Raw genomic sequence first — 26690 nt, 5'->3', positions numbered from 1 at the left:
GTTGTACAATCTAGTTTACATGTAATTCTAAAGTGTTTTCTTGTATTAGAATCCGTTGGATGCGGTATACGGTAATAATTATACTTAAATAATTATGAAATGTCATGCCCTTGTAGTAAAGAATACCATAAACTAAATCTGCCATACTTTATATGTTTAGTGGTGAATAACATATGCATTCGTAAAAGTTATGTTTTGAAAACCCCAAACTATACCTATTATAGTTTACATGTATATGATGTGAATGTTGAATCTGAAAAACTATGCAATTTTGGTTGTAAGTTGAAAACGTCCCTTATGCTCAACATAGTACAAAAGGGATAAGATATCTAAATCTTTTATACAAATATGAAAATCGTTTATCTGAATCAACTGCATGAGTTTTATACTTGTTAAAAGGCCTTTTGTATTAGTTCACAAAAGCATTTTCTGTTTGGCTTGTATTCCCTCTGAAAACGTTTAAAAATCGTAAAAGCGTAGGGGTATGAACTCACCTCGAGTGAGTGGTTTGTATGAAGGATCGATAAGAGATGCTGAGTGTCAAATGAAGCCTCGAACACAATTGGATCCTATTTAACATGTAATAACACATGTATGATTCACTTTAGGGTATTTCACGACTTAGACATGATAGGAAAACACCCTAAGGACTTGGAAACACTTGGACTAAGTGTTAAAACCATATGGGATTGAGTGAAGGAGGTGTATGGCCACCCTAAGCGTGTGTACGGCCCTGGGTGTGCGGCCTATGAGTGTACGGCCGTACACTCATGAAAAAGTGTGCATGTTGAGGTGTTTCAAGGCCCTAAGAAGCATCAAGGAAGTGTTCTAGGTCCCATGCTTGGTTGTAATGCAAGTTTGAGGCCTAAAATGTTCATCAAAGTGGGTTTACGGCCCTAAGGTGTGTGTGCGGCCGTACAAAGGGGTGTGCGGCCGTACACTCTTCATGTTCATGCCCAAGTTGTCGACTTTAAGGTGCATCAAGGCTAAGATCATGTCCAACTAGAAGATAGGGCCAAACTCTCACTTTGGAGAGCCTTTAAGGGGGTGTACGGCCAACCTTATGAGGGTGTGCGGCCATACTCCTTCAAAGGATGAAGAACATGAGGAAACTTGATGAACTAAGGCTTGAATCAAGAGGTCTTTCAAGTATAACAAGCTAGAGGATGGAATACTCACGTTTTTGAAGCCTTGGAGGGTTCACGGTTGAAGAAACTAGAGAGAGAAAGGAGTAGTGTGCAGCCAAGAGGAGAAAGGAATGAAGGAAGGGGGTTTAGTCATATATATAGGGGTGGGTGACCCACCACCTTGAGTGTGTGGCCATGAGGGGGGTGTACAGCCGCACACCCATGTGTACGGCCGTACACTCCTCCTAAGATAGTGTATGGCCCGATTTTGCTACTTTACGACTTGATAGCTCATCCCTAATCTCAACCTTGGTTGTACTCAAGTTTAGAACACTTAAACGAACCCTTGAACGATGCTAATAGGTAAAAGAATCGAGTTTAACATTGATAGAATTGACTAATTGTACAAGATAGAAGTTCCGGGTTGTCACATCATCCCCACGTTAGAGGGAATTTCGTCCCGAAATTCAAGAATAGAGATAGAAATCATGGACTTGGAAAAAGATGAGGGTACTTCTGTTTCATTGAATCCTCACGCTCCCAAGTGAATTCAGGTCCCCGCTTGGCATTCTAGCGAACCTTCACTATCGGGATGCGACTTTGTTTCGTTCGTTTGACTTCCGGGTCCATGATTTCAACTGGTTCCTCCACGAAGTGCAAGCTCTTGTCTAGTTCGATCTCATCGAGGGGAATCACAATTGTCTCATCGGACAGACACTTCTTTAGGCTCGACATGTGGAAGACGGGATGTACGTTGCTAAGTTCTCGGGGTAACTGGAGTTTGTATGCTACGGGACCGATCCTAGCGAGGATCACAAATGGTCCTATGTATCTTGGATTTAGCTTTCCACGCTTTCCAAAGCGTATTATGCCTTTCCAGGGTGAGACCTTCAAAAGGACACGGTCACCAACTTGGAATTCCAAGGGTTTTCGTCTCTTATCGGCGTAGCTCTTTTCTCTATCTCTTGATGCTTTCAGTCGTTCTCGGATTTGTACGATCTTTTCAGCCGTCTCTCGGATGATTTCAGGACCCGTGAGAGTGCTATCGGGGACTTGACCCTTGACTAGCTGCGTGTCACCCACTTCAGCCCATCACAAAGGGGATCTGCACTTACGACCATAGAGGGCTTCAAACGGCGCAACCTTAATGCTGGTATGGTAGCTGTTGTTGTAAGAAAATTCGACCAAGGGTAGATGAGTGTCCCACGACATGCCGAAGTCGATGACACAGGCTCTCAACATATCTTCCAATGTCTGGATTGTTCTCTCACTTTGTCCATCTATCTGTGGATGATAAGCCGTGCTCATATCCAGCTTAGTTCCAAGAGCCTTCTGTAGTGATTGCCAGAATATCGAGGTAAACCTGCTATCTCGATCGGAGATAATGAATACAGGTACCCCATGAAGGCGAACTATTTCTCGAAGGTATATTCGTGTGAGTCTCTCCATTTTGAAGTTTTCTTTGATTGGTAGGAAGTGGGCGTATTTAGTCAGTCGATCGACAATTACCTAGATGGCGTCGTGCCCACTCGGAGATCTGGGTAACTTAGTGATAAAATCCATTGTAATCATTTCCCACTTCCACTCAGGTATTTCTGGCTGCTGAAGAAAATCTGAGGGCTTTTGATATTCCACCTTCACCTTGGCGCAAGTCAAGCACTTGCCCACGAAGGTAGCAATTTCTGCTTTCATGTTCGGCCACCAATATAGTCGTTTGAGATCCAGATACATTTTATCTGAACCTGGGTGAACGGAGTATCTAGTCTTGTGAGCTTCGTTCATGACAACTTCTCTGTAACCACCGTACTTCGGGGTCCAGATACGGTCCATGAAATAGTAAACTCCGTCTCCCTTGACCTCTAAGTTCTTTTCCATTCCCCGCAGGGCTTAATCCAACATGTTATATGGTTTTAAGGCTTCCAGCTGAGCCTCCCGGATTTGTGTGGATAATCGGGAATGGATGGTCATAGTCAATGCCTTCACCCTACGACCTGAATACTCCTTTCAGCTGAGGGCATCTGCTACCACATTGGCCTTGCCGGGATGGTAGCGTATTTCGCACTCGTAATCACTGAGTAGCTCTACCCATCACCATTGTCTCATGTTTAACTCTTTCTGATCAAAGATATGTTGTAGGCTTTTATGGTCAGTGAATACAGTGCACTTGGTTCCGTAGAGATAATGTCTCCAGATCTTTAACGCGAAGACCACTGCTCCCAACTCTATATCGTGAGTTGTGTAATTGATTGCGTGTGTTTTCAATTGCCTCGAGGCATAGGCAATAACCTTTCCTCGCTGCATGAGCACACATCCTAGGCCCTGATTGGATGCATCACAGTAGACAACAAAATCTTTTGTCCCTTCGGGCAGGGACAAGATAGGTGAGCTGCATAAGGCCTGCTTCAATGTTTGAAACACAGTGTCTTGCTTTTCTCCCCAACTAAAGGTTACACCCTTCTGGGTCAGGGTGGTTAAGGGCTTAGCGATTTTTGATAAGTTTTGGATAAACCTGCGATAATAGCCAGCGAGACCCAAGAATTGACGGATTTCCGTGGATGTCTTTGGTGCTGACCAATTCTCAATTGCTTTGATTTTGGAAGGGTCCACGTGTATGCCTTCCTCGCTAACCATGTGTCCAAGGAAAGTTACCTTCCTGATACAGAACTCAAACTTTGAGAATTTTGCATATAGCTTCTCCGCCCTTAATGTTTCTAGCACTAGTCTCAAGTGCTGTTTATGATCATCTTCGCTCCGCGAATAGACAAGTATATCGTCAATGAAAACGATCACAAACTTGTCTAGGAAAGGGCGGCACACCCAATTCATCAGGTCCATGAATACTGCCGGTGCGTTGGTTAGACCAAAGGGCATTACTACGAACTCGTAGTGTCCGTAACGAGTTCAGAATGCTGTTTTGGGAACATCGTTCTCGTGAACTCGTAACTGATGGTACCCTGATCTAAGGTCTATCTTGGAGAAATAACTAGCTCCCTGAAGTTAGTCGAAGAGGTCGTCGATTCTGGGTAAGGGATAAGGGTTCTTGATGGTAAGCTTGTTCAGCTCTCGGTAGTCAATGCACATCCGAAAGGATCTATCTTTCTTCTTCACGAATAAGATCGGGGCTCCCCAGGGTGAGGAACTCGGTCTTACGAATCCTTTGTTGCTCAGCTCATTGAGCTGGCTGGATAACTCTTGCATTTCTGCCGACGATAGATGGTAGGGAGATTTAGCTACAGGAGTAGCTCCGGGGATTAAGTCGATACGAAACTCAACTTGGCGCTCGGGAGGAATCCCTGGAAGATCTTCGGGGAAGATATCAGGAAAGTTGCAGACTTCGGGGATGCTCTTGAGGTCTTTAACTTTTTGCGTTTCATCAACAACATGAGCTAGGAATGCATAACACTCCTTCCATATATACTTCTGGGCTTTGATGCATGAAATGATACGAAGGTTCAAACTGAGTTTATCACCGTAAATAGTGAGGGCTTCGCCCAAGGGAAGATTGAGACGGATGGCTTTCTCGTAGCAGATGATATCAGCACGATTGGGGCTCAACCAATCCATGCCGATTATGACATCAAAGCTTTTTATGGAAACTGGCATAAGGTCGATGGGAAAGGAATGATCGTCTAGGGTAAGAGTACATCCTATGAATATGTCGTTAGTGCTCTCTTTCATTCTGTTAGCCATCTCGACGGTAAATGTTTCAGTTAAAGGTTGGGATTTACATTTGAGTAGATGTTTGAATGCATGACTAACAAAACTCCTCTCCGCACCAGAATCGAAAAGAATGCATGCATAAGAGTTGTCAAGGAGGAACATACCCGTAACAATGGTAGGATCAGCGACCGTTTCCTCCTGGCCCATAGCTAGTACCCTCCCGGTGTTGCCCGCTGTTGATGCTTTGGGGCAATCTTTTTTGAAGTGCCCAACCTCTCCACATCCATAGCAGGCTTGACCAGCACCTGCTCCAGGAGCCTGATTGGTTGGTTGAACGGGTGTCTTGCAGTATCGAGTCGTGTGTCCTTTCTTTCCACAGCTATTGCACTTCCAATCACGGCAGGGTCCGTGATGATGAAAGTTACACTTGTTGCACAGAGGTAGGTTTCTAGCATAACCACCGGTAGGAGCTTGGTTGGGTGGAACAACAGCTGGAGTAGCAGCATGAACTACCACTGTTTGCTGTTTCTTGGAGGGCTCCTGCGAAGACTGCCCCTTTCACTTGTTCCAGAATTTCTTCTTCTTCTCTCCACTCTCCTGTTGTGGTTTGGGAGCGGCTGTCACCTCATCAAGATCGACCCCATGATCTATCAGAGTCTGCGCCAGACACTTGGCGCTATCAAATGTATTGGGCCTAGCAGCCAAAACATTTCCTTTGGTTGGGGGCGTCAGTCCCCAGATGTACCTCTCAATCTTCTTGCTTTCCGGGTGACCATTCTCGGACAGAGAAGAGCCAAATCGCAGAATCTAGCTGTGTAGGCAGCAATGTCGGAACCCTTCATCTTCAGGTTCCAGAGTTCGTGCTCTAACTTTTGCACCTTGCCCCTCGGCCAGTATTAAGCAAGCATGAGTTCCTTCAAACTTTCCCAACCCATGGAATTAGCCACTGGCAGGGTTAGAGATTTGACTTGACCATTCCACCAGGTCAATGCTCTGTCGGTGAAGGTGCAGGCGGTGAACTTCACCTTGTTGGCTTCGGAACAGGAACAATTTTCGAAGATGGATTCGATCTTCTCGAACCATCGAGTTAAGGAAATGACTCCACCATTGCCATCGAAGGACTTGGGTTTTGCGTTCATGAAGTCTTTGTAGGAACACTCCTTTTGATGTCCATGATCACAGTGGTTCTGGGGATGAGTACCACTTCCGGATCAACCAGAGTTCACTTGCGCCATTGCTGCAGCCACGACGGCTGTAACTGCTGCCTGGAACATAACAGGATCGAACTGAGGAGGTGGTGGTGGCAGAGTGTCGTTATTCCTTCTGGTGGGTCTTCTTCGGGGAGGCATCTTGTTCTATAACAATCAGGAAGAAGAGGATGATAAGTCCCCTAAATTTAAATCAAGATATATGAAACAAGATATATCTCATTCTGAAAGTTAAAATGTTCTACTAAGCGATATGTAGAGGAGGGTTACTGTTGAAAGTAACTATCGCTAAGAAGGAATATGTAGCAACACTTGTAATGAATATCTATACGGTATTCGGCTCTAGCTAAAATACTCCTATAGTATTTTAAGTTGTATGTTTTGTTCAACCGATATCTGATGTATGTATACTTGGTAAGTTTTAGGCCTGCTGCAACACCACAGTTTCTCCCAAGCACATGTTGGTCATTGTCTCGAATAAATATAGTTGATCAGGCTATATTGACCCTAGACATGATTACATAACTGCCCAGGTTTAACCACGGTGTCCAACATCCAAATACTTTTGTTTTGTTCTACCTATGACTCTGGTTCTGTTATGTATGTATATTTGTATACTTCTTATAAAATACTTATATTTTTAAAAGTATACTTTTAGTTCAGAGTACTTCAGCCCCTTAGTGTTTATAGTTGTATACTATGTAAGGTTCGGTATACTTAGTTCACTATAAACAAGGGCTCTGATACCAATCTGTCACACCCCCAAACCGGAACGACGGAAACGTTCGGGGGTGGATGACGTCATGTGTAGTATCACAACCATTGTATCATAGCAATCATAGTAAACACAACCATTACATTGATTACTTATATGAAAAAGGTTTACATCTGTTTAAGTCTCGTTTGAATACATCAAAAAGTGTAAGTAAAATATAAAGACATGACTTTAATCGCTCCGACTTCTCAAAACTCCAGGAGGTACCTGTCTACTGATTTCCTGAGAATACAAGCAGTTTTGAAAGAGTATCAGCATAAAGCTGGTGAGTTCCTAAGGGAGGTTATGTAGCAAAAATCTATTTATAAATTTGTAGAAAGGTTTGTACGTTTCCAAGAAAATCCAATATTTTCTTATGTAATGAAAAGTACCTTAAACTCTAAGACCCATTGTAAGTTCGTTATTGAATTCTGTTCTTATATCTTAAAGTACTTGTATGAAATCCCTGGCTACCACCAGTAACGTAAGTATCATATAGTGTGAAAACTATGGCTAACACCAGTATGTATAGTAGGTTTATTACTTAAAATAAAACCATTGAAGAGTGAAATCCCGTAAACAGATGATTAGTTTATACTTATTGTGACTCGTATAACCATGCTTGATATCACCTAGAGACCTTTACAACGTTCTTCAAGTGTTGGTTACATGACATTTGTCACCTTAGACATGATAGGAAAACACCCTAAGGACTTGGAAACACTTGGACTAAGTGTTAAAACCATATGGGATTGAGTGAAGGAGGTGTACGACGACCCTAAAGGGTGTGTACGGCCCTGGGTGTGCGGCCCATGAGTGTACGGTCGTACACTCATGAAAAAGTGTGCATGTTGAGGTGTTTCAAGGCCCTAACAAGCATCAAGGAAGTGTTCTAGGTCCCATGCTTGGTTGTAATGCAAGTTTGAGGCCTAAAATGTTCATCAAAGTGGGTTTACGGCCCTAAGGTGTGTGTGCGGCCGTACAAAGGGGTATGCGGCCGTACACTCTTCATGTTCATGCCCAAGTTGTCGACTTTAAGGTGCATCAAGGCTAAGATCATGTCCAACTAGAAAATAGGGGCCAAACTCTCACTTTAGAGAGCCTTTAAGGGGGTGTACGGCCAACCTTATGAGGGTGTGCGTCCGTACTCCTTCAAAGGATGAATAACATGAGGAAACTTGATGAACTAAGGCTTGAATCAAGAGGTCTTTCAAGTATAAAAAGCTAGAAGATGGAATACTCACGTTAGTGAAGCCTTGGAGGGTTCACGGTTGAAGAAACTAGAGAGAGAAAGGAGTAGTGTGCAGCCGAGAGGAGAAAGGAATGAAGGAAGGGGGTCTACTCATATATATAGGGGTGGGTGACCCACCACCTTGAGTGTGCGGCCACGAGGGAGGGTGTACGGCCGCACAACCATATGTACGTCCGTACACTCCTCCTAAGAGAGTGTATGGGCCGATTTTGCTACTTTACAACTTGATAGCTCATCCCTAATCTCAACCTTGGTTCTACACAAGCTTAGAACACTTAAACGAACCCTTAAACGGTGCTAAAAGGTAACAGAATCGAGTTTAACATTGATAGAATTGACTAATTGTACAAGATAGAAGTTCCGGGTTGTCACACCTTCGTCCGAACCTTGCACTATAAATAGGGAGGTGCGAACCCTCCCGGCTAATGTTAGAAATTCTCACATTTTCACCCCTAAACCTTTATTTTTGCTATTTCAACTTCCCAAAGCCCCGGGATCATACCAACCACCTGAAAAACGTTCCGGAGTGCCCGAAGATCCCGAGAAATTTATCTTTTCGGTTTGAAGCTCAACCCTCCCAAGGCCCGGTTTTCAATAAAAACTCCCTGTTTTCAATAAAGCTCCGGCTTTCATCGAAGAAAGTTAATTATAGAAACGAAGTGCTGCTCAAATTAATATTTTAACCTCCCGTTATTTCACGATGAGTTCAAATTATAGGAACAATTGTATGTTATGTGTTATATGTTCAATATGCTTTCCCGTGTTTTCATGAAAATGTGTCATACCTTTGACTTGAAGTGAATGACTAAGCATCACTTGGGTACTGGTATGTAGCCTTTGACCATGAAGTGTATGAGTAAGCGTCACTTTGGCACTGGCAGAATGCTAGATAGGGCTGAAAGCTTGTAAATTCTAGCAAAATGTTAATTCAGAAATCATGTATTTAATAGTGCCACTTGGGCTAAAGTCTTATTGATGTATATCAAGTTGAAATTGTTGTATCTCATTGATTGTAAATCTTTGAATCAGATTATTTGTTGATATGGAAAGCATGACATATGATACTGATCTGCCTTTGTTGTTCTTTGTTCCTCTTTGCTTCTGTCATATTGGTATATATATGGCATAACGTTATATTGTATCTATTTTTGAACTCACTAAGCGTCACCGATTATCCCTCTCAGTGTTTAACTATTGCACGTAATAAGGATCTAGTATATACACATACTGTTGGAAGATTTAGAATAGTTAATAATATTACTTTTGTTTTTAGTGATCGTGTATGTATAAAATTAGAATTTCCTGGGTAGTTTTGTAATATACTAAAACTTAGTTGGTTTGTATCCAGTCTTTTGTAATTCAACTATCAATGTAAAATATTGTTTATGAATAGCATGTAGCATGTTTTGGTGTAACTTGGAGTAATATGATGTAGTTTTAAAGAGGGTTTCTCTTAATCATGATATCAGAGCACTAGTTTAAGCGAAGTAAATATCACAGATTGGTATTTAGACTTAAACCGTCGGAAGTTCAATATATGAACGGATTCATTAGGAGTATATGGATACAAACCAAAGGAAAGAATTAAGTGGAGTATTAAATAATTATAAATCTTAATATTTTAAAGTATTAAGTTACTTCAAAAAATTTAGAGCATTAGTTTAAGCGAACTAGGAATGGTAAGGATTTCTAGGCTTAAACTTGAATTGCTAAGGGATGATGATACGATGTGTATCTAGTATACTTTAGGTTGAATACCTAAATGGACACAAGCACTAGAATATTAGAGGAGATATGCCTTATATTCTAATATGTGCTAAATGATAAATGAATATAGCATGCCTTAGGTTGCTTACTTATATTGCTATTACTTGAGAAAGTTTAAGGTCTGTTGCCGACCTTGGTCTGGAAGAAGAAATTTTATGTATTCCAGATTCTAAAAATTTCCGTGTTATAACTGATAAGAAACTTTTCGAAGTGAGAAAGAGACTTATGATAGTTGACATCGATAATTCTATAGATAAACGATCGAGGAATATCGTAAAATAATATTTATCAAGTGATATCGTAAATAGTGTATTAATACCTATATAGTGGTATTGTACATTCAAAGTATAATTGACGAGATAATAACACCTTTAGAAGAATGATGTACGTTTGAAGCACATTTGGACGAAATGAATGTTTTGGTGTAATCCATGAAGTTATTCCACCGCTGTCCAGATTGAAGCAGTGGTTGCTTATAGAGTCGGAAGAACCGAAGATGGTGATAAATACTTCGACAGTATCGAAATTGATGTTGTGTAAGATTTAGAAGAATTAAAAGAAGAAGATATACACCCATAGTATTGCATGAGAAGAGATGTTGTTGTTAGAAATGACAAAGAACCGAGTCGAAGCTAGTAGAACATGCTGAGATGCAGCTATAATGCGGACTTCTTAGGATAGACTCCTATGAAATAGACTTAAAAGATACAACCACGAGAAGAAAACTTACTCATATACAGGAATGATAATGTCATAAAAGAATAATGAAATGAACAAATGTGCATGATGGTTTGCATGAGTTAGAAGATGATGCAGGTAGTTGAAGACTGTTTGTCTCCATGCTGCAAGAGTAAATTTTGGTATAGTATGTTTTGTAGAGTAGACACTACCCGAGAAAGAATTTATATGAAGAATTGGAAGTAAAATTTCTATCGACCTATGAAAAAGTATTAGAATATGCTAGATCGAGCTTATACATAAAAAAAAATTCTAGAAGGTGACTTTAAGAAATCCAAGATACGTTTGATAGAAATGAGAAATCCCTAATTGAGTCTAGGAGAAATTGTTTTAAGAGCTTGTTTGAACACACTTAGGTGTGATAAGTTGCCTTATGAAAACTTTTGTATGGTGACTTGGAAACTGCGAGACAATACTTGGGATGAGTATGAGTAGGTGTGAATAGTAGTACAGGCGTATACTACTGGAAACACAGGACTCACACTTGGATCATGGAAAATCACAAGGTTACCAAGAAACTAGAAATTTATTTCCATTTTTGTTCGAGTATGTCATTACCTTCGTTACGGTGATGACTAAGATGATGATATTCGTTCAGACCTTAGTGGTCATAAAGAATCGACTCCAATTAAAATAAATCTGCGAAGTGAATTGATTGGTTCAGAGAACCATGTCTCGTGTAGTGACGAAATTTCAGTCAGAGAATTGAAGAAGGAGATGGTCAAGGTAGTCGATAGAAATATAACGATATTCATTAAAGGATTGAGCAACCGTTAGCCAGAGACACTACCTGTTATGAAGACGATGAAAATTTAGTTATTCATGGAAGGATTACGGTATGAAATCCGTGAATTCGTAATTAATCAAAATATTCTATCATTCGACAAAGTTGTTGAGTATGCACGAAAGCGTGATCATGACTTAGAAATACGTGGTGCCACTCTTTCTGTTCCGAAGCATCCACGTGTTGATCAAACTATCTCTGTTTTCTTTATTCCATCAGCTCGATCTGTTCGATCTGATTCTAATACAAGAGTATGGTTCGTTATGTGTCTTTTGCGTTATAAAATCAAAGGTCATTAGAATATGACCATTCGAGTTGTTGTTGTAGAAAAAGTTAAGACCTTATCTTGGGTTGAGTCTATAAAACAAGAAGGAGCAGAATTCTGCAATGAGAATTGAGTTTTTAACTCAGAGATTAGAACCGAAGTCCCAATAGATAAATGAAGAGCAAGTGTAATTTTGAGCACCACTATTAATTAACAAGTTAGAAGACTTTGACAATCGTTTGGAAAACCAAAAGCTAAAAGTCGTACATTTCAGATGACCACAGAGGAGGTACGTTAGGACCCGAATGTTGTGAGTGGTACTTTTCTCGTCAAATTCTAGACCTGCTCATATATTATTTGATTCTGGTGCCTCAGATTCTTTTGTGTCTCATGAATTCACATATTCCTTCCAAATTGGTTGTTATTCATTCGCCCAATCATTTCATGTAGATACCGCGGGAAGTATATTATTACTTGCTGATAAAGTCTATAGAGATTGTGTCATAAAAATTGAAGGTTATAGTTTGCTTGCTAACCTGATTCCATCTCTTTGCCCAACTTTGAAATTATTCTCGGCATGAATTGGTTGTCAAAGAACCGCAAAGAACACTTGTGTTACGAAAAGATGGTACACATCCCTATCGAAAAGAAGAATTCTATTTATGTCTACGGTAAAAATAATAATTTCGTTCTTAAAAACTTGTAAATTTAAATTGAAGGGATAATCTACATATCCGGCTTATACAGTTGATATCTCAAAAGAGGGGAAGAAAACTGTAAATGATGTTTCCGTTATTAATGAATATCCTAATGTTTTCCCCGATTATTTGCCTGGTCTTCCCCCGATAGGCAAATAGAATTTTGAACTGACTTAATGTCTAATGCTGCTCCAATTGCCAAAGTCTGCTGGACAGAATGATTGCATTTGGGTAGTTATCGACCGACTAACTAAGAGTGCACATTTTCTTGCCATGCGTGAAACAGCTCCAATGGATAAATACACACAAGTATACTTGGATGAAATTGTTGCAAGACATGGTGTGCCGCTAAAGATTACTTCCGATCGTGATAGTAGCTGCACTTCTCATTCTTGGGCAAGTATGCAATGTGAATTGAGATCTCGTGTCACTCTCAGAATAGCTTATTATCCCCAAACAAATGGCAGAAGGAGAGAACAATGCTAACAGTAGAAAATATATTAAAGGTATATGAAGCACTATATGGGCGTAAGCATCGTACTCCATTATGTTGGCGTGTTGTAGGGCAGAAAGTCCTTGGTGGTGCTAAAATGATTCAAGACACCACTGACAAGATTCAAATTGTATGAGAAAGAATGAAAGCGGCCCAGGATCGACAAAACTCCTATGCGGAAAGGAGAAGACGGCCCATAGAATTCCAGGTGGATGATTTCGTAATGCTGAAGGTATCCCCATGGAAAGGCATTATGCGATTTGGGAAGAAAGGAAAACTAAGTCCTAGATTTGTTTATCCTTTCAAAACTCATCCAGATAATTGGTAAGCAAGCATATCGCTTGGAATTATCCGAAGATTTGGCAGGTATTCATGATGTGTTTCATGTAAGTTATCTGCATAAATGTTTGAGCATTTATGATGAAACGGTTCCGTTATCCTAGGCGAAACTGGATAATAAATTAAGATATGTAGAAGAACCTGAAGAAATCGTAAACGAAAGAACGACTGAATTGCGTAATAAAGAAGTGGAGTTGGTGCTTGTCAAATGGAAACACCATCGAGGCCCAAATTATACTTGGGAAAATAAGAATGAGTTAAGAACAAAATATCCCCAGTTATTCAAATCGATGTGATTTCGAGGACGAAATCCTCAAAAAGAGGAGGTAATTGTAACATACACGTTCAGTTATCGTGTTTTTGTTTAAAATGAATATTATTTAATATATCATTTTGAGAGTTGAGTTCTAACAGATAGTTTTTACTAGAAATGAAGTAAAACTATGTTTAGAAATACTCGGAAAATATTGGAAGTCTTATGAGATTTCAATCAAAAGTCAAATATTCAAATTAACGAAAATATAAAGTTGCAAATAAATAAAAATAATATTATTGAAAGTTGTAGATAATCTCCTTAGAAACTTTTAGGCGAAAACCTCATCGAAATCCGAGTTATAACGAAGTAGTTATGACAAATCGAAGATCCGCGGCAAAACCGGCAAACACTACTTAGCGTAAAAAGTGATTTTTCAATAAACTACTTTTTAGCTTTAGTGATCTAAATGAAAGTCGTAGTATTCGTTAAACCGAGAATTTTCATAAAAAGAACGTCCAAATCTGACTTCGTATGAAGAAGTTATGATTTTTCTAAGTTTCGGTATTACAGTAGACAACTAACAACTCGAAATAAATATAGAGTGATTTTTTAGCCGACACAACCTAAACGAGAATCGAAGGTCGCATCAATAGTAGTACAATGGTAAATAGGAAGACGAAAACGGATGTCAGACGAAGAAGTTATGAGATTTTAACGGATTTTCCTGTCCCGATCTGTTAAAAATAATAATATTAAAAATAAATCCAAATTAGCCAACGGAGTCTAAACAAAAGTTATAGAGTATAATCTCGCCTACGCGTTCATATAAAGAACATCGCAAACGGAATTCGTATGCGAAAGATATGATTTTTTGAAGTTCAGGGCACAAAAACCGAGAAAATTCGCATGTGCATGGTCCAGGTTCGGCCACGTAGCACCTGCCCATGCGATACGTGTGTCCAGTACGTGGCATGTCAGAAGCGAGCCACGTCGCCCTTCCCTTACGAGCCGCCCTGTGTCCGAAGCAGGTGAGTCATCCGAAGGCGTGGCCCAATCCAAAGGCGACGCGTGTAGCCTGCGAACGTCCGACGCCTGGCCCTTCCCTCCTCGCATGCGAGCCACGTGCTCCCCCCTTCGGCCGAACCTTGCACTATAAATAGGGAGGTGCAAACCCTCCTGGCTAATGTTAGAAATTCTCACATTTTTTACCCCTAAACCTTTATTTTTGCTATTTCAACTTCCCCAAAGCCCCGGGATCATACCAAACACCTGAAAAACGTTCCGGAGTGCCCGAGAAATTTATCTTTTCGGTTTGAAGCTCAACCCTCCCAAGGCCCGGTTTTCAATAAAAACTCCCTGTTTTCAATAAAGCTCCGACTTTCATCGAAGAAAGTTAATTATAGAAACGAAGTGCTGCTCAAATTAATATTTTAACCCCCCGTTATTTCACGATGAGTTCAAATTATAGGAACAATTGTATGTTATGTGTTATATGTTCAATATGCTTTCCCGTGTTTTCATGAAAATGTGTCATACCTTTGACTTGAAGTGAATGACTAAGCATCACTTGGGTACTGGTATGTAGCCTTTGACCATGAAGTGTATGAGTAAGCGTCACTTTGGCACTGGCAGAATGCTAGATAGGGCTGAAAGCTTGTAAATTCTAGCACTAGTTTAAGCGAACTAAATATCACAGATTGGTATTTAGACTTAAACCGTCGGAAGTTCAATATATGAACGGATTCATTAGGAGTATATGGATACAAACCAAAGGAAAGAATTAAGTGGAGTATTAAATAATTATAAATCTTAATATTTTAAAGTATTAAGTTACTTCAAAAAATTTAGAGCATTAGTTTAAGCGAACTAGGAATGGTAAGGATTTCTAGGCTTAAACTTGAATTGCTAAGGGATGATGATACGATGTGTATCTAGTATACTTTAGGTTGAATACCTAAATGGACACAAGCACTAGTATATTAGAGGAGATATGCCTTATATTCTAATATGTGCTAAATGATAAATGAATATAGCATGCCTTAGGTTGCTTACTTATATTGCTATTACTTGAGAAAGTTTAAGGTCTGTTGCCGACCTTGGTCTGGAAGAGGAAATTTTATGTATTCCAGATTCTAAAAATTTCCGTGTTATAACTGATAAGAAACTTTTCGAAGTGAGAAAGAGACTTATGATAGTTGACATCGATAATTCTATAGATAAACGATCGAGGAATATCGTAAAATAATATTTATCAAGTGATATCGTAAATAGTGTATTAATACCTATATAGTGGTATTGTACATTCAAAGTATAATTGACGAGATAATAACACCTTTAGAAGAATGATGTACGTTTGAAGCACATTTGGACGAAATGAATGTTTTGGTGTAATCCATGAAGTTATTCCACCGCTGTCCAGATTGAAGCAGTGGTTGCTTATAGAGTCGGAAGAACCGAAGATGGTGATAAATACTTCGACAGTATCGAAATTGATGTTGTGTAAGATTTAGAAGAATTAAAAGAAGAAGATATACACCCATAGTATTGCATGAGAAGAGATGTTGTTGTTAGAAATGACAAAGAACCGAGTCGAAGCTAGTAGAACATGCTGAGATGCAGCTATAATGCGGACTTCTTAGGATAGACTCCTATGAAATAGACTTAAAAGATACAACCACGAGAAGAAAACTTACTCATATACAGGAATGATAATGTCATAAAAGAATAATGAAATGAACAAATGTGCATGATGGTTTGCATGAGTTAGAAGATGATGCAGGTAGTTGAAGACTGTTTGTCTCCATGCTGCAAGAGTAAATTTTGGTATAGTATGTTTTGTAGAGTAGACACTACCCGAGAAAGAATTTATATGAAGAATTGGAAGTAAAATTTCTATCGACCTATGAAAAAGTATTAGAATATGCTAGATCGAGCTTATACATAAAAAAAAAATTCTAGAAGGTGACTTTAAGAAATCCAAGATACGTTTGATAGAAATGAGAAATCCCTAATTGAGTCTAGGAGAAATTGTTTTAAGAGCTTGTTTGAACACACTTAGGTGTGATAAGTTGCCTTATGAAAACTTTTGTATGGTGACTTGGAAACTGCGAGACAATACTTGGGATGAGTATGAGTAGGTGTGAATAGTAGTACAGGCGTATACTACTGGAAACACAGGACTCACACTTGGATCATGGAAAATCACAAGGTTACCAAGAAACTAGAAATTTATTTCCATTTTTGTTCGAGTATGTCATTACCTTCGTTACGGTGATGACTAAGATGATGATATTCGTTCAGACCTTAGTGGTCATAAAGAATCGACTCCAATTAAAATAAATCTGCGAAGTGAATTGATTGGTTCAGAGAACCATGTCTCGTGTAGTGACGAAATTTCAGTCAGAGAATTGAAGAAGGAGATGGTCAAGGTAGTCGATAGAAATATAACGATATTCATTAAAGGATTGAGCAACCGTTAGCCAGAGACACTACCTGTTATGAAGACGATGAAAATTTAGTTATTCATGGAAGGATTACGGTATGAAATCCGTGAATTCGTAATTAATCAAAATATTCTATCATTCGACAAAGTTGTTGAGTATGCACGAAAGCGTGATCATGACTTAGAAATACATGGTGCCACTCTTTCTGTTCCGAAGCATCCACGTGTTGATCAAACTGTCTCTGTTTTCTTTATTCCATCAGCTCGATCTGTTCGATCTGATTCTAATACAAGATTATGGTTCGTTATGTGTCTTTTGCGTTATAAAATCAAAGGTCATTAGAATATGACCATTCGAGTTGTTGTTGTAGAAAAAGTTAAGACCTTATCTTGGGTTGAGTCTATAAAACAAGAAGGAGCAGAATTCTGCAATGAGAATTGAGTTTTTAACTCAGAGATTAGAACCGAAGTCCCAATAGATAAATGAAGAGCAAGTGTAATTTTGAGCACCACTATTAATTAACAAGTTAGAAGACTTTGACAATCGTTTGGAAAACCAAAAGCTAAAAGTCGTACATTTCAGATGACCACAGAGGAGGTACGTTAGGACCCGAATGTTGTGAGTGGTACTTTTCTCGTCAAATTCTAGACCTGCTCATATATTATTTGATTCTGGTGCCTCAGATTCTTTTGTGTCTCATGAATTCACATATTCCTTCCAAATTGGTTGTTATTCATTCGCCCAATCATTTCATGTAGATACCGCGGGAAGTATATTATTACTTGCTGATAAAGTCTATAGAGATTGTGTCATAAAAATTGAAGGTTATAGTTTGCTTGCTAACCTGATTCCATCTCTTTGCCCAACTTTGAAATTATTCTCGGCATGAATTGGTTGTCAAAGAACCGCAAAGAACACTTGTGTTACGAAAAGATGGTACACATCCCTATCGAAAAGAAGAATTCTATTTATGTCTACGGTAAAAATAATAATTTCGTTCTTAAAAACTTGTAAATTTAAATTGAAGGGATAATCTACATATCCGGCTTATACAGTTGATATCTCAAAAGAGGGGAAGAAAACTGTAAATGATGTTTCCGTTATTAATGAATATCCTAATGTTTTCCCCGATTATTTGCCTGGTCTTCCCCCGATAGGCAAATAGAATTTTGAACTGACTTAATGTCTAATGCTGCTCCAATTGCCAAAGTCTGCTGGACAGAATGATTGCATTTGGGTAGTTATCGACCGACTAACTAAGAGTGCACATTTTCTTGCCATGCGTGAAACAGCTCCAATGGATAAATACACACAAGTATACTTGGATGAAATTGTTGCAAGACATGGTGTGCCGCTAAAGATTACTTCCGATCGTGATAGTAGCTGCACTTCTCATTCTTGGGCAAGTATGCAATGTGAATTGAGATCTCGTGTCACTCTCAGAATAGCTTATTATCCCCAAACAAATGGCAGAAGGAGAGAACAATGCTAACAGTAGAAAATATATTAAAGGTATATGAAGCACTATATGGGCGTAAGCATCGTACTCCATTATGTTGGCGTGTTGTAGGGCAGAAAGTCCTTGGTGGTGCTAAAATGATTCAAGACACCACTGACAAGATTCAAATTGTATGAGAAAGAATGAAAGCGGCCCAGGATCGACAAAACTCCTATGCGGAAAGGAGAAGACGGCCCATAGAATTCCAGGTGGATGATTTCGTAATGCTGAAGGTATCCCCATGGAAAGGCATTATGCGATTTGGGAAGAAAGGAAAACTAAGTCCTAGATTTGTTTATCCTTTCAAAACTCATCCAGAGAATTGGTAAGCAAGCATATCGCTTGGAATTATCCGAAGATTTGGCAGGTATTCATGATGTGTTTCATGTAAGTTATTTGCATAAATGTTTGAGCATTTATGATGAAACGGTTCCGTTATCCTAGGCGAAACTGGATAATAAATTAAGATATGTAGAAGAACCTGAAGAAATCGTAAACGAAAGAACGACTGAATTGCGTAATAAAGAAGTGGAGTTGGTGCTTGTCAAATGGAAACACCATCGAGGCCCAAATTATACTTGGGAAAATAAGAATGAGTTAAGAACAAAATATCCCCAGTTATTCAAATCGATGTGATTTCGAGGACGAAATCCTCAAAAAGAGGAGGTAATTGTAACATACACGTTCAGTTATCGTGTTTTTGTTTAAAATGAATATTATTTAATATATCATTTTGAGAGTTGAGTTGTAACAGATAGTTTTTACTAGAAATGAAGTAAAACTATGTTTAGAAATACTCGGAAAATATTGGAAGTCTTATGAGATTTCAATCAAAAGTCGAATATTCAAATTAACGAAAATATAAAGTTGCAAATAAATAAAAATAATATTATTGAAAGTTGTAGATAATCTCCTTAGAAACTTTTAGGCGAAAACCTCATCGAAATCCGAGTTATAACGAAGTAGTTATGACAAATCGAAGATCCGCGGCAAAACCGGCAAACACTACTTAGCGTAAAAAGTGATTTTTCAATAAACTACTTTTTAGCTTTAGTGATCTAAATGAAAGTCGTAGTATTCGTTAAACCGAGAATTTTCATAAAAAGAACGTCCAAATCTGACTTCGTATGAAGAAGTTATGATTTTTCTAAGTTTCGGTATTACAGTAGACAACTAACAACTCGAAATAAATATAGAGTGATTTTTTAGCCGACACAACCTAAACGAGAATCGAAGGTCGCATCAATAGTAGTACAATGGTAAATAGGAAGACGAAAACGGATGTCAGACGAAGAAGTTATGAGATTTTAACGGATTTTCCTGTCCCGATCTGTTAAAAATAATAATATTAAAAATAAATCCAAATTAGCCAACGGAGTCTAAACAAAAGTTATAGAGTATAATCTCGCCTACGCGTTCATATAAAGAACATCGCAAACGGAATTCGTATGCGAAAGATATGATTTTTTGAAGTTCAGGGCACAAAAACCGAGAAAATTCGCATGTGCATGGTCCAGGTTCGGCCACGTAGCACCTGCCCATGCGATACGTGTGTCCAGTACGTGGCATGTCAGAAGCGAGCCACGTCGCCCTTCCCTTACGAGCCGCCCTGTGTCCGAAGCAGGTGAGTCATCCGAAGGCGTGGCCCAATCCAAAGGCGACGCGTGTAGCCTGCGAACGTCCGACGCCTGGCCCTTCCCTCCTCGCATGCGAGCCACGTGCTCCCCCCTTCGGCCGAACCTTGCACTATAAATAGGGAGGTGCAAACCCTCCTGGCTAATGTTAGAAATTCTCACATTTTTTACCCCTAAACCTTTATTTTTGCTATTTCAACTTCCCCAAAGCCCCGGGATCATACCAAACACCTGAAAAACGTTCCGGAGTGCCCGAGAAATTTATCTTTTCGGTTTGAAGCTCAACCCTCCCAAGGCCCGGTTTTCAATAAAAACTCCCTGTTTTCAATAAAGCTCCGACTTTCATCGAAGAAAGTTAATTATAGAAACGAAGTGCTGCTCAAATTAATATTTTAACCCCCCGTTATTTCACGATGAGTTCAAATTATAGGAACAATTGTATGTTATGTGTTATATGTTCAATATGCTTTCCCGTGTTTTCATGAAAATGTGTCATACCTTTGACTTGAAGTGAATGACTAAGCATCACTTGGGTACTGGTATGTAGCCTTTGACCATGAAGTGTATGAGTAAGCGTCACTTTGGCACTGGCAGAATGCTAGATAGGGCTGAAAGCTTGTAAATTCTAGCAAAATGTTAATTCAGAAATCATGTATTTAATAGTGCCACTTGGGCTAAAGTCTTATTGATGTATATCAAGTTGAAATTGTTGTATCTCATTGATTGTAAATCTTTGAATCAGATTATTTGTTGATATGGAAAGCATGACATATGATACTGATCTGCCTTTGTTGTTCTTTGTTCCTCTTTGCTTCTGTCATATTGGTATATATATGGCATAACGTTATATTGTATCTATTTTTGAACTCACTAAGCGTTACCGCTTATCCCTCTCAGTGTTTAACTATTGCAGGTAATAAGGATCCAGTATAGACACATACTGTTGGAAGATTTAGAATAGTTAATAATATTAGTTTTTTTAGTGATCGTGTATGTATAAAATTAGAATTTCCTGGGTAGTTATGTAATATACTAAAATTTAGTCGGTTTGTATCCAATCTTTTGTAATTAAACTATCAATGTAAAATATTGTTTATGAATATGCATGTAGCATGTTTTGGAGTAACTTGGAGTAATATGATGTAGTTTTAGAGAGGGGTTCTCTCAATTAATGTCCGGTTCCGCCGTTCCACAACACCATTTTGTTGAGGTGTCCGAACGGCACTATACTGACACACTATCCCTTTTTCTGCGCAAAAGTGATCCAAAACAATGTTCTTGAATTCTGTACCTTTATTCATTCTTAGCGCTTTCACCTTCTCATTGGTCTGATTCTTAATTATCACCATGAACTTCTTGATCAAGTCTGAGATCCCACTCTTGTTGGATAAAAAGAAGACCCATGTGAAACGCGAGTAGTCATCTATCACAACCAAGCAGTAAGAGTTTTTGTTGATGCTGAGGACATTGACAGGACCAAACAAATCCATGTGCAATAATTGGAGAACCTTGCTGATTGAATTAACTGCCTTTGGCAAATTGGGCTTTCTATGATGTTTACCTTGAGCACAAGCCATGCATTTTTCAAAAGTTATGAAGTCTTTAACTGGAAGGCGTACGATCTCGTTCTTTGCAAGACGATTGAGGTTCTTGGCGTTTTCATGCCCGAGACGACGATGCCAAAGCATCTCATTATGTTCTGAGACTTTAGAGAAGAGGCACGTGACTTGTTCCGGGATATTATGATTCATGTCGATGATGTAAGCGTTCCCGTCTCTTTTTAATTTCACCAATATCCAGTCTTCAGGGATGATGATACCGGGTTTCAAGATAAGGAATTCTATATCAATGAAGTGGGTCGAGTAGCCCTTGTCACAGATTTGAGAGACACTCAATAGGCTATGCTTCAACTCGGGAGCGTAATTAATGTTCTCAAAACTCAGCACTCCATTGGTAACGGTTCCTCTTTGCGTGATCTTTCCGCCTTCTCCTCCCGCGAAGGAAAAATAACCCCCATTGAAATTTTGAATGTCATGCAGCTAGGATATGTCTCCTGTCATGTGCTGCCGGGAACAACCACTGTCGACATACCAGGGTCTGACAACACTCCCCCGTAGCTGTTCCTGCACGATGCGCGAGAGATTAGTTGGATTTTGGAACCCAAGTCATAACAACACTGGGGTTTCCCTTGACATTAACAACATATTTTTTTTTTCAATTTTTGATTTTAAATCACTACCAGAAGCACCATTAGAAGATTGAGATGATTGGATATTTTGATTTTTGGGCACGCATTGGTATTTAGGGTTTGAAATAATCACAGGTGATTTTGAAATGTTTTTCTTTTGTTTTGAGCGTTTGGATTTCCGGCTAGGATTAGTCGAGGATCCAGACGCTGTCTTTGACGATATCGATCTTGGCTTGGCCGCATTCGATTTCATCAAAGCACCTGTGGTTGTTTTATTGAAAACATGTTTATCCTTTTTAAGTTCAATCATTTTTCTGTCTTTATGAACATTCCAATCATCATCATTGTAACGCCCGTAGATCCGGGTAGTCAATTTAGAGACGATAAGCATCAAAAATGACTTTTTGATGGAAGATTATTTATAAGGAGTAATCTTAACTAAGTTGTAGTATATGTTACAAGGATTTCGTACATATAAAGAACGCCGAAATCCGAGTTATAACAAAGAAGTTATGACCTGTCAAAGTTTCGCGACGGAACCGAAACGACGCTGCGTGACGTAAATAGTGAATTTGCGATAGAGCGATATTTAGCCTTAGTGATCTAAACGGAAGTCGTAGAATACGTTAAACCGAGAGCATGCATAAGAAGAACGTCTAAATCTGACTTCGTTTGAGGAAGTTATGATTTTTCGAAGTTTCGACTTAGCAGTATGGAGCCCGAAACTCGAATATGAGATCGAGTGATTTTTAGCCGAAACAATCTAAACGAGAATCAAAGATCTTGACGATAGTTGTGCAACGGTAAAAAGACAGACAAAAACGGACGTCGGATGAAGAAGTTATGATTTTATAACGGAGTTTTCTTGTCCCGGCCTACTAAAAATAATATAATAAAAATAAAGTCAAAATTAGCCGACAGAGTCTAAACAAAAGTTGTAGAGCATAATCTCACCTTCGCGTGGATATAAAGAACGACGAAAACGGAGATCGTATGCGAAAGTTATGAATTTCTGAAGTTCAAGGCGCGCACCCCGAGGAGGGAACGCCCCGCGTTCGGATGAGGAACGCCCTGCGTTCGGAAGCTTGGCCTCGGATTGGCCACGTCGTCGCTGATTCAGCTGGCATCGAATAAGACCCTCGCCCCCGCTCCTGTGCGCTGCGTCCGAAGGAACGCCCAGCGTTCGGTGAACGCGCTGCGTTCGCAAGGCCAGCCTCCCCTATAAATAGAATGTGAGGGCAGCCAATTCCTTTGCTCATTTTCTCATCTCTCTCTCCCATTTTGCATCGATTTTCGTGGAAGAGATATCCCGAAGCCCCGGTATCATTCCCGAGCCCCGAAGCAAGTCCCGAAGCCCCGAGGATCCCGAGAAGTAAAGTTTCCGAGCCGAAACTCTGCCCGCAAAAGGCTCGGTTTTCAAGAAAAACATCCCGGTTCTATCGGAAAAGTTTATTTTAAGAGCCGAGGTGTTGTCCGATCATTTTCTTATCAAGTGAGTGTATATTCGTTTTCTTGTAACACATAGATATGAAGTATTCTTTATAAAATACGTGCTACGTGTTTATATATTATTTGTTTATTTGAACTAGTTGTTGAATGGATGTTTTGTACAGGCTTTAAGCTGTATATAAATGTATATATTTTATCTACTAATATGTTGGGTAGAACATGGGTAGACAGTTGGTGTGTGATGAAATAAATTGATGAGAGGCCTCGATGTCGTTGTTGATCTAAGTCATCTAGTAGAGTATGGATGACAACCACGGACTCATTCTAGACAGTCCAGTAGAACACTAGCAGGCTCATAACCTGTAGGTGTTGTGAACGATGTGTTCACCGGTGTATTCTAGACAGTCCAGTGGAACACTAGCAGTAATGTCTGTCCCGATGAAAATCCTAGATTAGGTCCCTTGTAATAGTTGTTGTTTTAGGGACATAAAGTGAGGATAACGGGAATGGGTAATCGGGTTATTGTTGGTTGGTGAAATTAAATATAATTATTTATTGTGGGTTGAAAACCCTATATGCTCACCAGGCTCCCAAGCCTGACCCACTCAGTTTCTTTGTATTACAGGTAGTGGCGCAAGGGCATAAGTTGGGTGACATTGTCAAGATATTTTTGGATTATAGACCTGTAGTTATGTATAACTGTTGTAAGGTCTATTTTGTATTGTTTATGCTTTTGGTCTGTATCGGAACATGACATCCCAAAATTTTGTTATATAATGGAAATACATTTCTTTATGAAATGCTTTGATAAATTTTTATCATATTTTGTTTTCGGAACAAATTCCGCAACTCTTTTAATCAAAGGATTACTCTGATTTTATTTAAAAGCATAAATGAAACCGGTCTTTTTTGGCCGTGATTTTGGGGATGTCACAGTTGGTATCAGAGCATTAGTTTAAGCGAACTAGGAATTTGTAGGATTTCTAGACTTAAACTTAGAATGCTAAGCGATGATTTTGAGATGCGAGCACTAGTTTATTTTAGGAAAGATGCCTAAAATGCTTTTATGTGCTAAATGCTATATGTTTGCCATATATGATATTATTTGTTCGGAACTATGGTCTGTTGCCGACCGGATCTGGAAACCTTATGTGTTTAGGATTCTAAGCGTGCGTCGACGGTATTAGAACTAGCATATAAACGTTTCAGAGTGATTTGGATAATTATCTATCGTGAAGGAGGATCTAAATTCACCTTGTTCGGTGTATAGATCAACGATGGCAAGAACAAGAAGTGGCGCTGGAAACGTGAACGAAAACAGGAATCAACCACCTGTAATCGAGCAAATACCTGTTGTAGCTGCAGCACCTGAGCCGGTGACAATGCCTGGTGTGCAATTGATGATTCAGACGATGTTGGATCGTCAGATGGAAGAAACTAGACGTCTGCTTCAACAAAATCGTGAAGAACTTTCAATTCAAGTTGAAGAGCCCGAAGTGAATGGAGAGCCGTCGGATGAAGGAAACTTCAGTGGGACTGTTGGTCAAGCCAACCCACCGATTGTTAGACAAAAAAATCGTGATGGAGGAAATGATGGAAGAGGATGTAAATACAAGGATTTTATGGCATCTAAGCCACCATGTCTATCCGGAAGCCCGACGCCGGTGCAAGTTATGGATTGGGTCTCCGAAATGGAGACAATGTTTGAAAGTTACGAATGCAGCAACAGGAAGAAGACCGCTCTTGCGATCCCTTTATTAAAATCTGGCGTGTTGAGTTTGTGGAAGCTGTTATATGACTCTATGCCCAAGGGAGAAGCGAGCAAAATGTCTTAGGAAGACTTTCTGGAACAACTGAAACTGCAATACTGCTCCGAGCAGGACCTTCTGGAAATCAATAATGAGTTTCAGAATTTGAAGAAGGGAAAAATGAGCGTTACTGAATACGCTGCAAGTTTCACAGAAAAGATGAAGCTTATTCCATACTTAGTTCCAACAGAACTCTCAAAGGTCAACAAGTTTTCCCTCGGATTACCAGCGGACTATGGTCCAATGGTTAAGCAAGCAACCACATTGAAAGCCGCCATCTGGGCTGCTAAGAATGTTGAGACTCAGATCAGGGAGAAGGGTCTGGGGAGATCAGAGGTTGGTAAGAAGAGGAAGATTGATGGGCCTTCAGGGTCCAACAAGAAAAATAAATTCTCGAAATCTGGTTCGAGAGGAGGAGGTGGAGGAGGCGAAGCGAAATGGTGCGACAAATGCAAGAAGAAGCATCTTGGGAAATGTGGCGGGGAAGCCACATGCTTCAAATGTGGAAAGCCAGGGCACTATGCCAACGAATTCACCCTCACCAAGAAAGTCTGCTACAGGTGTGGTGAGGAGGGGCACATCTCGAGAGACTGTCCTAAAAAGAAGGAGGCAGCAAGACCCAATATTCCACCAAAGCCAAGGGCATTCCACATGATCCTCGACGAAGCAGACAATAACGCGAGGAATCAGGAATAAGGATTTCATATCCAAAGATCAAATTATGAAGTAACATATGGTGTAGCCTATTAGAGGCATGGTATAGGGTGAACTTGAACTTTTGTGTAATAGTTTCAAGGATTAATATAAACCATGTTTTTGTTATCTGATGTATTGAGTGACACCTATCGGAAGATGTCGATGGTGGTATCTTGCCTTTAGTTTATGTCTGGTAAAATAACGGTACGTTTAAAGGAGTACGGTACGTCTGAAGTACACCTTCGATTGGCAAGGTGATGGAACGATTGGTGTAATTCTTGAAGTTGTCCCATAAACTGGAATTTCCATCACCAATCGAGACAATACTTGGGACGAGTATGAGTAGGTGTGAATACTAGTAGAGATCTATACTACTGGAAGCACAGGACTCATGCTTGGATCAGGGAAAGTCACAAGGTTACCAAGAAGCTAGTAATTGATTCCGTTTTATTCAAGTATGTCATTACCATTGTTTCGGTAATGACTAGTAAGATGGTTGTTATTCTGACCCTAGTGGTCATATCGAATTGAGTCCGACTACAATAAGTTTGTTACGTGGTTCGGAGAACCGAGCATGATGTAACATCTGACTTAAGTCATAAGGGTGAAATCAATGCGACCAATTGTATCGCG

This window comes from Lactuca virosa, chromosome 6 (genome assembly GCF_052849685.1).
Source record: "Lactuca virosa cultivar CGN04683 chromosome 6, Lactuca_virosa_CGN04683_v6, whole genome shotgun sequence".
In the NCBI taxonomy this organism is placed as follows: Eukaryota; Viridiplantae; Streptophyta; class Magnoliopsida; order Asterales; family Asteraceae; genus Lactuca; species Lactuca virosa.
The sequence above is the reverse complement of the archived record's forward strand: the minus strand, read 5'-3'. Positions refer to the sequence as shown.